General features: G+C 40.2%; 1 long non-coding RNA gene across 2 annotated transcripts in view; it reads left to right on the top strand.

The window, feature by feature from the left end:
- LOC140127663 (uncharacterized) overlaps positions 1 to 5,779 on the top strand; it is a 62,873-nt gene extending 57,094 nt beyond the window's left edge. Inside the window, exon 4 of one of the 2 annotated variants that reach the window (XR_011855047.1) lies at positions 5,649 to 5,779. This is a non-coding gene — a long non-coding RNA (uncharacterized lncRNA). Of the gene's footprint in view, positions 1 to 5,385; positions 5,616 to 5,648 lie in introns of those variants that run through there. The other variant, XR_011855048.1, reaches the window with a different exon arrangement.
- The last annotated feature ends 6,626 nt before the right edge of the window (positions 5,780 to 12,405 follow it).

Raw genomic sequence — 12,405 nt, 5'->3', positions numbered from 1 at the left:
GGCTACATTCACACAAACGTATGGGGGATGTATATACGTCCCCATACACTTCAATGGCCTTGCAGCGCCATACGAGAGCGGTACGGTACAGCACACGTGCGGCACCATACCGTTCCGTAGCCTGTAGAAAGATAGGACATGTCTGGTCTTTCTCTGTGAGCTTAGGAGATGGCATCTAATGGGTCTTCATGGACTGTAGGTCTGACCCAGAGGGTCGTTTTGTGTTTGTCAAGGGAACGATTTTCTCTCAGGCTGTCACGTTCATGAATCTCTACCTCTCTAATTGTGGGCAGCTGGCTGTCCTTGCCCCATACTTGGAAAAATTGCTGAATTTTCTGGAGGGTATACTTATTATGGGTGGCAACCTGAACTTTGCCATGTCCCCTGATGTAAACATCTTATGGGGAGTCTCTCACGTCCCGCGTTCCCAGATGAGTTGGGTCAGGGATCTCCTCCATTGCTATCAGTTAGTGGGTCTATGTTCCCCAGTTCCTGGGATTTTACATATGACTCTTCCACACAGTATCAAATACTGATCAGTCAATTTCATCTTGACAGTGTAGAAGACAAGGACAATCATACTCCCCCATTCAATACTACAGAACCACCTACATGCACAAGAAATTAAGAGAGAATTATCTAATTTAGTTAGCATTCATCAAGAAGTAATGTCCAACCCTTGAGTGTATTGGGAGGCCCACAAATACTACATACAAAATGTATTCATAGGTGTGGGGTCAATAGGGAGCAGTATGCCAGATCCTCTGAGTTGCTATTAGTCCACATTTGTGTGGACTAATAAACCCCAGAGACTCAGGAGCTCAATATTATGCCACTCAGCTGTGTAGGAAAGTTGACTGGTGTAGAACCAAAACACTAAAACCTGGGTGTCGGTGGAATGGACCTACTCACAGGTGCCCTTATCATGTCTCCCCTCAGAGAAAGTGGTGGAGCTCCATCACCTAACATCCTACCATTCATGCTACTTTAACGGTCTTTCAGTGACTAAAATTAAGACCGATATCCTCCCCGATGAGTCCTCTCTTACTCCGATGATGGGCAACCCCAACTTCCCACAAGGTCTTTCTCATTTGGTCTTTAAACAGTGGATTTCCTCAGGGCACTATAGAGCCTGCCACTTAATTCTAAATGACTGGTGAAGAGGTGAGGCCCTGATTGCTCCTGATTTGAAGAGAGCGTCCCCTTGGCAGGGTCTCTAACTTACTCATTATATGAGTTCTCTAGACATATCTTCACTGTTATCCAGGTCTTGAAGAGGATTCAGAGGCATCTGTGTACAAAGAGGTCCTGTCAGGATATTGCGGTCACTCTCAGACTCATACTGATGTCTTCCCCAAGGACTTTGTCCCTCTATACATGCTGAAAAGAGAACTGGATTTCTTTAGTCGCCATCATATGAGAAGGCTGAAGATAAAATTGCTATGTACCTGTTAATACTCTGCAAATGCCCGGTTAGGAACCAATATAGAACAAACAAACATATAACAGAGAACTGGATTTCTACATCTCTCTCTACATAGCAAAGAGATAAGATCTAACTGAAGGCACACAAATCTACAAACTACTAACTAGGTGGTACAGAGTACCTCATGTGCTCCATAAAATGTTCCCTGAGATATCTTCATCATCGTGAAAATGCCAACAGCGTGAAGATGAGACCCTCTTGCATATTTTATGGAGTTGTCCTAAAATCCCTCCCTACTAGGAATCAGTTCTAGAGGGGGTTTGCGAGGTGACATAAAGATCTTCATACAAAGACCTAGCTTGGGTACTGCCAAACCATCATGATGTCTTGGCCCTTACAAAAAGTCTCCTCCCTGGTATCTCTTAATGCTGCATGGTGGCATTTAGCTGACTCCCCCCCTCTTTATTTCACCTCTGGAAGGGATGAGTCAATAAACTTCATTGGATGGAGAGTCTCCTGAATATGAACCCAAAAAGACCATTTCCAGAAAACTTGGTTGCATTTTCCTTCCTTATCCCCTTCTGTATTTCCCTTGCCCGTCTAGTTTACCTGAATCTCTCACTCTGTGACTGATAATTACATTGTACACTTTTGTGTTACCTTTGTTTTACTGTGCTACTCACTGTGCCTATGTTTTACCTGTGATTATTAGATAATATTTGTCTATGTTCTACTGTTTTGTTAATGTTATACATTTGAATTTGAGAAAAAAAATCTACTCAGCAGTGGTACAGCATATTGGTATCACATCATGATAACTCAAGAGGTATCACATATTATACATCATGATACCAAAGCACAGTAATAACATAATATATAAATGAAATTAAACATTAATCCTGAAGTGAAAGTATAATTGATGAACACATCATACTAAATACGAGTAGGGCTAATTGAAGTTTGCATGCCATTTTGCTGTTTCGTGACTAATTACTACCAGTTGGACTTGCCCCCTAGCATGTCCTATACCTGATAGTTACACCTGGTGGTTACACCAATGATCACACAACATTTCTAAGCATGTTACTTTTGGGTTGCTCTTGTTTTCCTGTGGTAAGGATAACCAAATGAATTTTAGATATTGTGAAAAGGGCTAAATAAAATATTTTCAACTACGAACATAAAATACATAAAGGCAAGTTATATCTATTTAGTATCTTCACACACAGTATATTGCCCTGGTAACATTATTAAAAGTGATGTATGTGTATTAGAAACGTATTAGTCTTTCTGACAATACAGTCAGACAGGATCTATTGACAGCAGACAAGATGTGCTTACTTTGGACAAGAGTTAGAGTATCATCTTCGCGTTCTTGGCAAGGGAGCATTCACCTTATTCGTAAAGTCAGATAGCTGATAGCTAAAGCGCTGAACAAACAAAACAGATACTTAGATAAACAGCAATATCTAACCTCAAACTGTGCTCACTTATAGAGTATGTCTACCATAGAACATCATTTTACAGTTTACTCTCCAGGTAATTGTATTAATGGACTATATTCATACATCAGATCAATGTATAGTAACCAATGTATAGAACGCCCTTAGAAGAACAAAATGTGAATGGACATTGAAGCAGTAAAACATGCTGTAAAATGTCAGCTCTGAAGCCTGCAGACATGAGCTTTTACAAGTTGCAAAGTCGGATTAATACAAGATAAGAATATTATTGTCACTCAAACCTAGTACAGTTTAAAGTGAACCTGTCACCTAGAATGCGATTTTTAGCTGGTGACAAGTTCCAATAGCCTATACTTTGCCAATTTTAAAAATGCCTTTGTCAGCATTCATTTTAGTAGTTTATATAAGTTTAATTCACATTACCTCGCTCCCTGTCAGCAGCATGTGGTGAGTCCTGGAGGAAGAGCAGCTGCAGCCTGTGTGCCTTTGTCAGTCTCCACTTCTCCACACTCGTGTAGCTCCCTCCCCACCTCCGGTCATGTGCATTGAGCAGGCATTGATGAGAGAGTGGGATGGTGCAGAGAAGAGGAAGAATGCATGAGGAAACACAGGCACCAGCACCACCACTAGGACGTTTGGGGACCCACAGAATGATAATCCGACCCTGTGTGCATGGCAAGTTCCCTGCACCTGGGAAGGGAGGATGATTTTCTGTGACTTAGGGCCCCTTCTCCTCCTTAGGGCACCCTGAACACAGTTACACTAAACCCTCCCCTGATGACAGCCCTTACAGAATGCAGTTACCCCTCCCCACTACACTACATGCTGCCAGCATGGAGCCAGGCAATGTGAATTAAACTTACATAAACTACTGAAATGATTAAGAATGGTGACATGTATTTTTAAAATAAGCATAGCATAGGGTATTGGAAGCTATCACTGTCTAAAAATCCCATTCCTGATGACAGGTTCTCTTTAATAAAATTTCCAGTAGATAAAAATCTGCCCTGGTCATGTAATAACTGGTGGTGGTTCATCATGATCTGATATTGATGACCTATTCTTAGGATAGTCAGCTTATATTTCTGTATAGGATAACAGTTTGGGAGTGCTAGTGCGAATAAGTCACTTCTTATTTGGTGACACAATAGCTGGAGTCACACTTTCACCAGTGTTTAAGATAACCTGAGCAGTGTGACTGATGTACCAGGCATGTGTGACCACTAGTACGCAACATTAGGTAGTTGATCTCTCGATAGAAAACCAGGGGCTACCATGATAAATATTTTACCTGATTATCTAAATTAAGTAAGTGAACAGAGAGATACAATATTTAATGGTGGGACAACCCCTTTTCCCAAATGATAAGGCAGGCGTAACTGGTAAGACAATCGCCAAGTTAAGGAGGCAATTTAGAAGCGATTGCACAGGCCTTTACTGGTTGGTACTTCCACAAGGTTCAGATGACAAATGGATCAAGCTGAGATTTTTGCATTTCAGTCAAGGACTTTGACCGACCGCAAGCATCAGGCCATATTATGTGCAAGGACAAGAATATCCTTTTTCTTGTTCTCCATTTACAATCTACTTCTGGTCTTGGTTGAAGACAAAATAACGGCACTGTGTGTTTGCGGCTTTAGAACAATCAGTTCCATGTGTTGTCGCCTGTAGACATCAGTGAGATACTGCTCCTTGTACCAAGATGTTCTCATTTTCTATTTGACGTCTATATTGTACAAATCACAGATGATGAAGAGCTCTCCGCAATGAGTTTACAGAAGATGATGTAATATTATTTGACTGTGCACTACCAGCGTATCAATGTTTTTCTTAGCATGTTTGAGCTGATTAAGGATTCAATGGCAGAACATTCTCCTGTGATACAGAGAATCAGAAAAATCTATTTGTAATAAACAAAGCAGGGAAGAGATTTTACATTCTGCCCAGAAGCCACAGAGGAATTGTTCCAGGACATAAATTAGATTAAATAAGGGCTATTTATATGGTGATGAGGGGACCCCGTTACTTCCAAATTAAGGATTATGGGAGAGTAGGAAGCGAGCGTCTCTCCTTCAAACCTCCCTCACACACGCTTGCTCGCTCCCTTTCTCTCTCTCTCTCTCTGCTGTAACTACATGTTCAGCCTGCAGATTAAATAACCGAGAAATGTCCCCATGAGGACATTTTAAGGTTAACTCCCTCCTACCCTGAATGAGGCACACATTTATAGAAAAAAATTAAAAAAATAACCTTTCATGAGGGAAGCAAACTCTCCAGTCTTAGAAGAACAGAGGCTGCCCCCTGGATCCCCTGAGTCGGTATGGTACAAAGAATTAATCTGAAGATGCCATTGTCTACACATTCATTCAATTACATTTCTTCTAGTTTTTAGGCTTGAGTTTCATTTTAAAGATGCAGAGGATGATATAAGCCACCTGGTGATTTATCATATCTGGTTAATATAAGATTTGCAGTTTAATTTTCATTTCTTCACAGATTTTTTTTAAAGACTGTCCGTATGGATATTAAAGGTTATTTGCTGGGAATTTGCTCTCCTAAAATTGAAAAGGATAAGATTTTAAAATATAATCAACAAGAAATACCAAAGTCTAACACAAACACTGACCATAGACGCAAAAGTCAAGCAAACCCTAGTAGTCCAGTGACCAATGCTATAATGTACTTGGAGGCAACCTGAATGTTGTGTACTATCTACCAATGATTAAAAGTGGATTTCTTCCCACCCTCCCTTCCTCGAGTGGATCCACAAATTCTCTAATATCTGCCGCATGGAGGAGCTTTCGGCAGAGGTTAATCAAACCATGGAGAAATTCACTAGAATCTGGCAACCGTGGTTCGTGTTTAAAGGCACACCAGATTATGTAGCACTGTTTGCGCAACCTCAGGGCTACGCGCGCGTCACGTGGTGGGCGCGTCTACACGCAGGGATGCCGTGGGTAACTATAAAATGTTAGATGCAGCACTATGTCATCACCTCCTGACGAAGCATTTGTGCGAAACGCGCGTCGGGGTGCATCCTTTGGCTTTCCCCTGATCTGCCCAGTGTCTGTCCATTATGTTTTTGGGTGAGTGTGCAATAGTATTTTGATATATTTTTTACTAACACTGGACGGTACCTCCAGTGTTGTGTATGGTTCATATTTTTCTTACTGCACTACTGCCACTTTTTGCCCAATGTATTTGAGTCTAATACTTTGACCATATCACTTTTATCTATAACTATACTATTTGGACTCTGGACTAATAGGGGCAGCCACTGGTCTCCTGTGTTGCCCTTTTTCCATCTGGGGCTACCTGTGTCCCCTATATACTGTATCTATATTCTTTTCCCATTTGAGGGTTATATATGTTGTATCTATGTATTTTCAATAAAGAATATCATTTTTATATATTGGAGTTTATTGCCGCTCTGGTTCTTTTTGGTATTTTATGTAGCACTGTTTGCCTGAAGCCTTCGGGGAGTGACAGTTGTTTTGTGTTTCTAGCCCATCATGTTGTCTCCCCTACCCTTAGTCCCTCTCTAGTCCCCCCCCCCACTTAACTTCCTTTTAGCTTCCCTCACCTTTATTATTTGCTTCATGAGGACTGGTTAGTCGGTCCAGCATTATGTGTCATGAACACATTAAAATGTAACATTTAAGACTCTATACTTAGTTGCACTTTTACTCTTATTCATTACTTGTCATAAGTGGCTTATGGAGTCAGTTTTTCTATATGGGTTTGGTATGTTACCACCCCACTGCAGTGTCCTCGCTGCGTGCGGGGGTTTCCCATTCACATTTGTTGTCGTTGGGTCCTGCGTGTCCCACTGCTGTTATGATGTATACTGTCATTGTTGACAAAATTGTTTTACCCTGCTTTTTGAACTGTATGCATGCACTAAATAAACCATATTGAATATAAAAGTGGATTTCTGTAATCCTGATCCTTTACCCCCTAGATGGTAAGTGACATTATGGGGCACATTTACTTGTCCGACTCCAATGCACTTAGTTTATTTATCAAGATCATGCACCCCACATCATGAATGTGTCGCATCCCTGCTCAGGTCCGACAGAGTTCACCATCTTTTTATTTCTGCATCTGAGTGCTTGGGCTTGCACACAATTTGAAATTTAAATCCTGCACTCAGTCCGAATCAGTCGGATCAGCTGACGGCATGCCACCTAAATTGTGTTGCATGAAAGCCAGCGCAGCTGCGTAAAAAAAAAAACGCACCCGCTACTTAAATACCTGTGCAAGCCATTTTACCATTGAAGATAGGGCACAGTCTGAAAAAAAGTGTGTCGCAAAGCCTAAGTAAATGTGCCCCTAAGTGTGTATGTCAGGGGATTATATACCTTTTTTCCTAAAATAAACATGGGGCCAGGAATACATGTTATAGGGAGTTGGAAAACACAGCTGTTTAGATATAATTTAGGCAATAACTATCTGAAGCATATGGCCCTCTAAAGCAGATCTGTTATGTAAATATGCTGCTTCATGTAGGGAACAGGTCTGTCCCGCATTAGCAAAAAAGACTTATAGGAACAATTAATAAGTAAAGTGAAACAAAGTAACAAAGCATCTAGCACTGTCTTTACTGTAAAAAAGCAACATTATATTTTTAAAAGGAGGTCTCTAAATTCTGCATGGCTTGCTGATAGCAGCTGCATTGTTCAGTCTCTTAAAGGAAGTTGTTAGCGGATCTGACCATGCAAAAGTTCATACAGTGTTAACAGCTAGCAGTCCAGGAGGGGGTGAGAAGGGGTTTGAGGACACAGTGGCCTAAGTGCCACCACTATAATTACACTTCTAAAATGTTCTCCATGCTAAGTCGGCATTGGTAAATTATTGTAATCCCTAAAATAGACCAAAAGCAGGGTCTCAATGCTGCTGTTCCTTCATGAATAGTTTGGGGGGAGTTTGAATAGCTGCTGTGTGTTCATGAATAGTTTGGAAGAGTGAAAAGTGGGCTGAGCGGGGACACTCCATTCTGCCACATTTCCTATAGCTTGTGCCAAGCTCTTTGGACAAAGTAAATGATGACATCCAGCTGTCAATTTATTCATAATTTTTTACGTTGAATAAAAGAGGAACAGCACAACTAAGAATCATGAGAAATACAAGGTATGGACTTAAATATACATGTTTGGGAGATGTCCTAAGATTCAACTCTATCACCTAGAAGCAGGATTGGTGACTAGTGTCCAACTTCCGGGACTCAAATGTCTCCAGTTTCTATACAATATGTATATTACTGCTTTGTTCATATTTTATGGCACTGCCATCTATAACAGGCACATAAGCTTCGAGTGAAGTGGTAGAACGCAGGTTTTATTGAAACTCTCTTTTAACAGGAAACGCTGGCCCCATCTCTATGATTATTGTGTGCTATGTAAAGGTAATAGTTTTAATCTTGAGAAAACGCTTTAATCTAGTGCTAAAAAGTATTTGATTTGTATCCTATAAAAAAGTTCCTCACTGGAATCTGTCAACAGGCATACTAGCCGCTGCTGACTGATCTTATTATGTTGTACTTCTGTTTCTTTACCTTAATATGCCCTGTAGCCAACATTCAAATCATCTGCTTAACATTAATATTTAATATTTGCATTGGGTATTGTAATAATGAGCAGTGCTGCACAGGCCTTGAATAACTTTGTATTCATTAGGCCCCTAAAGGCTATAAGTGATGACAGGCTTTGAAGTGAAATAAAAATTTATAAATCCCCCAACGATTTCAGTCAGACCAGTTCATACTTTTTTTCTAGCTGCCATTTTGTAAGCATTTCCAACATACAGGGAGGAGCTTAGCTGTTACATGAATGTCAACAATCCTGTGTAACAGAAAAGGAATTCATGTGTATTTGTAGGAAATCAGTGATGTTCCCTCTGTATACATTTTGTCATTTCCATAAGAATAATACATTGGTATCTCTGTAAAGCCTGCCTCGCTTCCCTTTCTGTTTAATGGCAGGGAGGAAGTAAAGGACTTGCGTTACTCAGTTTCATACTAATATAGAGTCTACAAGTCAATAAACCTTATGAACAGCATCAAATACTAACTTTGTAATTCTTATTAAAAACTTGCATTTTGTTTTGATTTGATCACACAGAGTAAATGAAACACAAGGTAGGTAATATTGCACATTGCAGCACCCACTAAGAGACAACCAAACACTGCGGACACTCAAACCCCACCCAAGGACACCTAATCAGCACTTACTGGATTTTCAATCCGTCACCCCCAAATCCTATTGAACTTTTGTGAGCACTTCCTGGTTGGAATACAGTATTCTTCCCATTCTTCATGCTATATTTCCATAAAAAACATATACTCACATAGGTGACAAACCACGCATATGTAAGTACAAGAAAAGCGTGTCAGAACAACCAAACTATAAGCAAAATATCAAACTTTATTTACACATACCAAATATTTTGACAAACACTGACCAATTTAAAAACACTTAAAAAGTGTAACAAGTACACAGACACAAAAGACTCAATGGGATGAATGTTGTAAGATCATCGCAAAGAAACCACCCTGACTCCAAATAATAATGTTGGTGTTAGTAAATAAACACAGTAAAAGCCCCAAAAGGAATCAGCTATTTAAAGTGCATACTGTCGCAATGGCACGGTAATCTCTCCTATGCAACAATATCCATTAGGTAAAGAACACTGCATGTAGCCTATATATAAGTGAAATCATAGCAGTTTACCTGACCAGAACACCAAAGGCAGCCAGGGGGTCGCGATGCCCCACGCGTTCCGTCACCTAACATCCAGCTGATTGATAAAAGAACTTGCATTTACTTAATAACATATCCTAAAACAATTTCCGTGGATTCACAGGATTCATGTGGCTGATACATGACTTACCTATATCATGCCACAGATTAGCTGGCAATGTAAACTGTAGTCATGCTGCACTCACAAATGGACAAGGACTGTTTTATATTTCATTTCACCATTCACCAATATATCCAAAATCCTTTAACACATATATTGCAAAGATCCGCTGCAAACCAAGTCTGCTCTAATATCGCATGAGCTTTTGCTGCTATTTACAGGATAAAATGTTCGCAGTGTATACAAGGTACCAATAAACATTATTTGGCTTCTTCCTCATACAGCTAATTCCTGCAGGATAAGGCACCACATCCAACTGATCTCAGGAAAAAGACTAAATTGGCAGGGATGAATTTTTTATCAGAGTGCTACGGTTTCCCTGGCCATATGTTGGCTGCACAGCTGTCTGGCTGTTCTTCTCATTCCCGCATGCAGTGACCTACGCATGAATCGCAGAACATGGAGGCTTATGGATTTTTCTGAAATATGTTTAAAGAGAACCTACCATTGGGAATAATACTCTACTGTTTTACTAGGAACATTATTAGCTGTGCCATAAAAAAGAAAACTTAAACAGATTCCTCGAACATGTAAATGACCCGATGTCAGGTCGTAACATTCAAACTAATTTCTTGTATACTCAGTGGCTTTTCCAACAAACAGCAGCTTATGGAGTCAAAATGCTGCAGCATTACTGAATTCATATACGGAGTTGGAAGCTTGTAGGAAGTCATAGAGAATACAGGGAAACAATTTAAAGGGAACCTGCCACCAGCCTAAGCCCTGTTAAACTACAAAATGTACCTTACATTGGCAGTTGTATGTTCTCTGGTGACGTTTTTACATGTGGCCGCCCGAAAAATAAAGTAAGATGCACATACTTTTTCTAATCGGGGGGTACAGAGCTCGGCAGAGCAGTCAATCAGCCAACCCTCCGCACTGCAGAGAACCTACCTCCAGGCTCTCTTGGTTCAAGATGGCCGCTTTAGAGGAATATATCACTAACACAAGATTTTAAGTGTTTCAGCCTCACGTAAGCTGTAAAGTAATATGGAAATATTACACTAAATATATATTTGTGTACACGAGGCCTTATACAGATACAGAAGAAGGATGATTCACTTGGGCACCTTACTTTGATTGTAATACAGCAGAGCAGCGTGCCCTGCTTTCTTCCCCATTTACTCTATAATCCAATATGTACAACATCTTCCTTTTCCATGCTGCCTCTATTCGCAAGGCCAGGAGCAGTGTGATGTCAGGTCTATGTCAGAAGCTGGGTACAGTCATAACTCATATACAGGGAGTAGAAATTATGTTTGTCTCCACTGACTTCTTGATGACATCCTTTCTCTGCTGTTATAGCAAAATTGTTCAATTGTCGTATCAAAGTAAAAAATCTGTCATCAGTAAAATTCGGTCTCCTACAGTGCTTACACAGAATCATAAAAAAGCTCGGCCAAAACTCTTTACTATGAGAACCTTCCAGGATTATTTTATGTGATCACTGAAGCTTTATTTTTAATTCTTATACCAGTATGTGCAAAGATCTGCAGGTTATTAATATAATAAATCAGTAACACAGCTATAATAGATGATCTGCATTAGCAATGTGATAACGTGTTATTAATCTTTTAATACAAATTGCTTAGCATACCACCATCTACACACAGCTCTCACCCCCTTACAAGGCCATTTAGTATACCACCATATGTAAAATCTACACACAGCTCTCACCCCTTTCTTGACTACTTAGTATACCACCATATGTAAAATCTACACACAGCTCCCACCCCTTACTAGACTACTTAGTATACCACCATATGCATATCCTATACACAGCTCTCACCCCTTACTAGACTACTTAGTATACCACCATATGTAAAATCTACACACAGCTCTCACCCCTTACTAGACTACTTAGTATACCACCATATGCATATCCTATACACAGCTCTCACCCCTTACTAGACTACTTAGTATACCACCATATGCAAAATCTACACACAGCTCTCACCCCTTACTAGACTACTTAGTATACCACCATATGCATATCCTATACACAGCTCTCACCCCTTACTAGACTACTTAGTATACCACCATATGCATATCCTACACACAGCTCTCACCCCTTACTAGACTACTTAGTATACCACCATATGCAAATCCTATACACAGCTCTCACCCCTTACTAGACTACTTAGTATACCACCATATGCATATCCTACACACAGCTCTCACCCCTTACTAGACTACTTAGTATACCACCATATGCAAATCCTATACACAGCTCTCACCCCTTACTAGACTACTTAGTATACCACCATATGCAAATCCTATACACAGCTCTCACCCCTTACTAGACTACTTAGTATACCACCATATGCATATCCTACACACAGCTCTCACCCCTTACTAGACTACTTAGTATACCACCATATGCATATCCTACACACAGCTCTCACCCCTTACTAGACTACTTAGTATACCACCATATGCATATCCTATACACAGCTCTCACCCCTTACTAGACTACTTAGTATACCACCATATGCATATCCTATACACAGCTCTCACCCCTTACTAGACTACTTAGTATACCACCATATGCATATCCTACACACAGCTCTCACCCCTTACTAGACTACTTAGTATACC

The sequence above is a fragment of the Engystomops pustulosus genome, chromosome 1, assembly GCF_040894005.1.
Source record: "Engystomops pustulosus chromosome 1, aEngPut4.maternal, whole genome shotgun sequence".
Taxonomy (NCBI): domain Eukaryota; kingdom Metazoa; phylum Chordata; class Amphibia; order Anura; family Leptodactylidae; genus Engystomops; species Engystomops pustulosus.
This window is presented reverse-complemented; position numbering and strand designations above follow the sequence as displayed.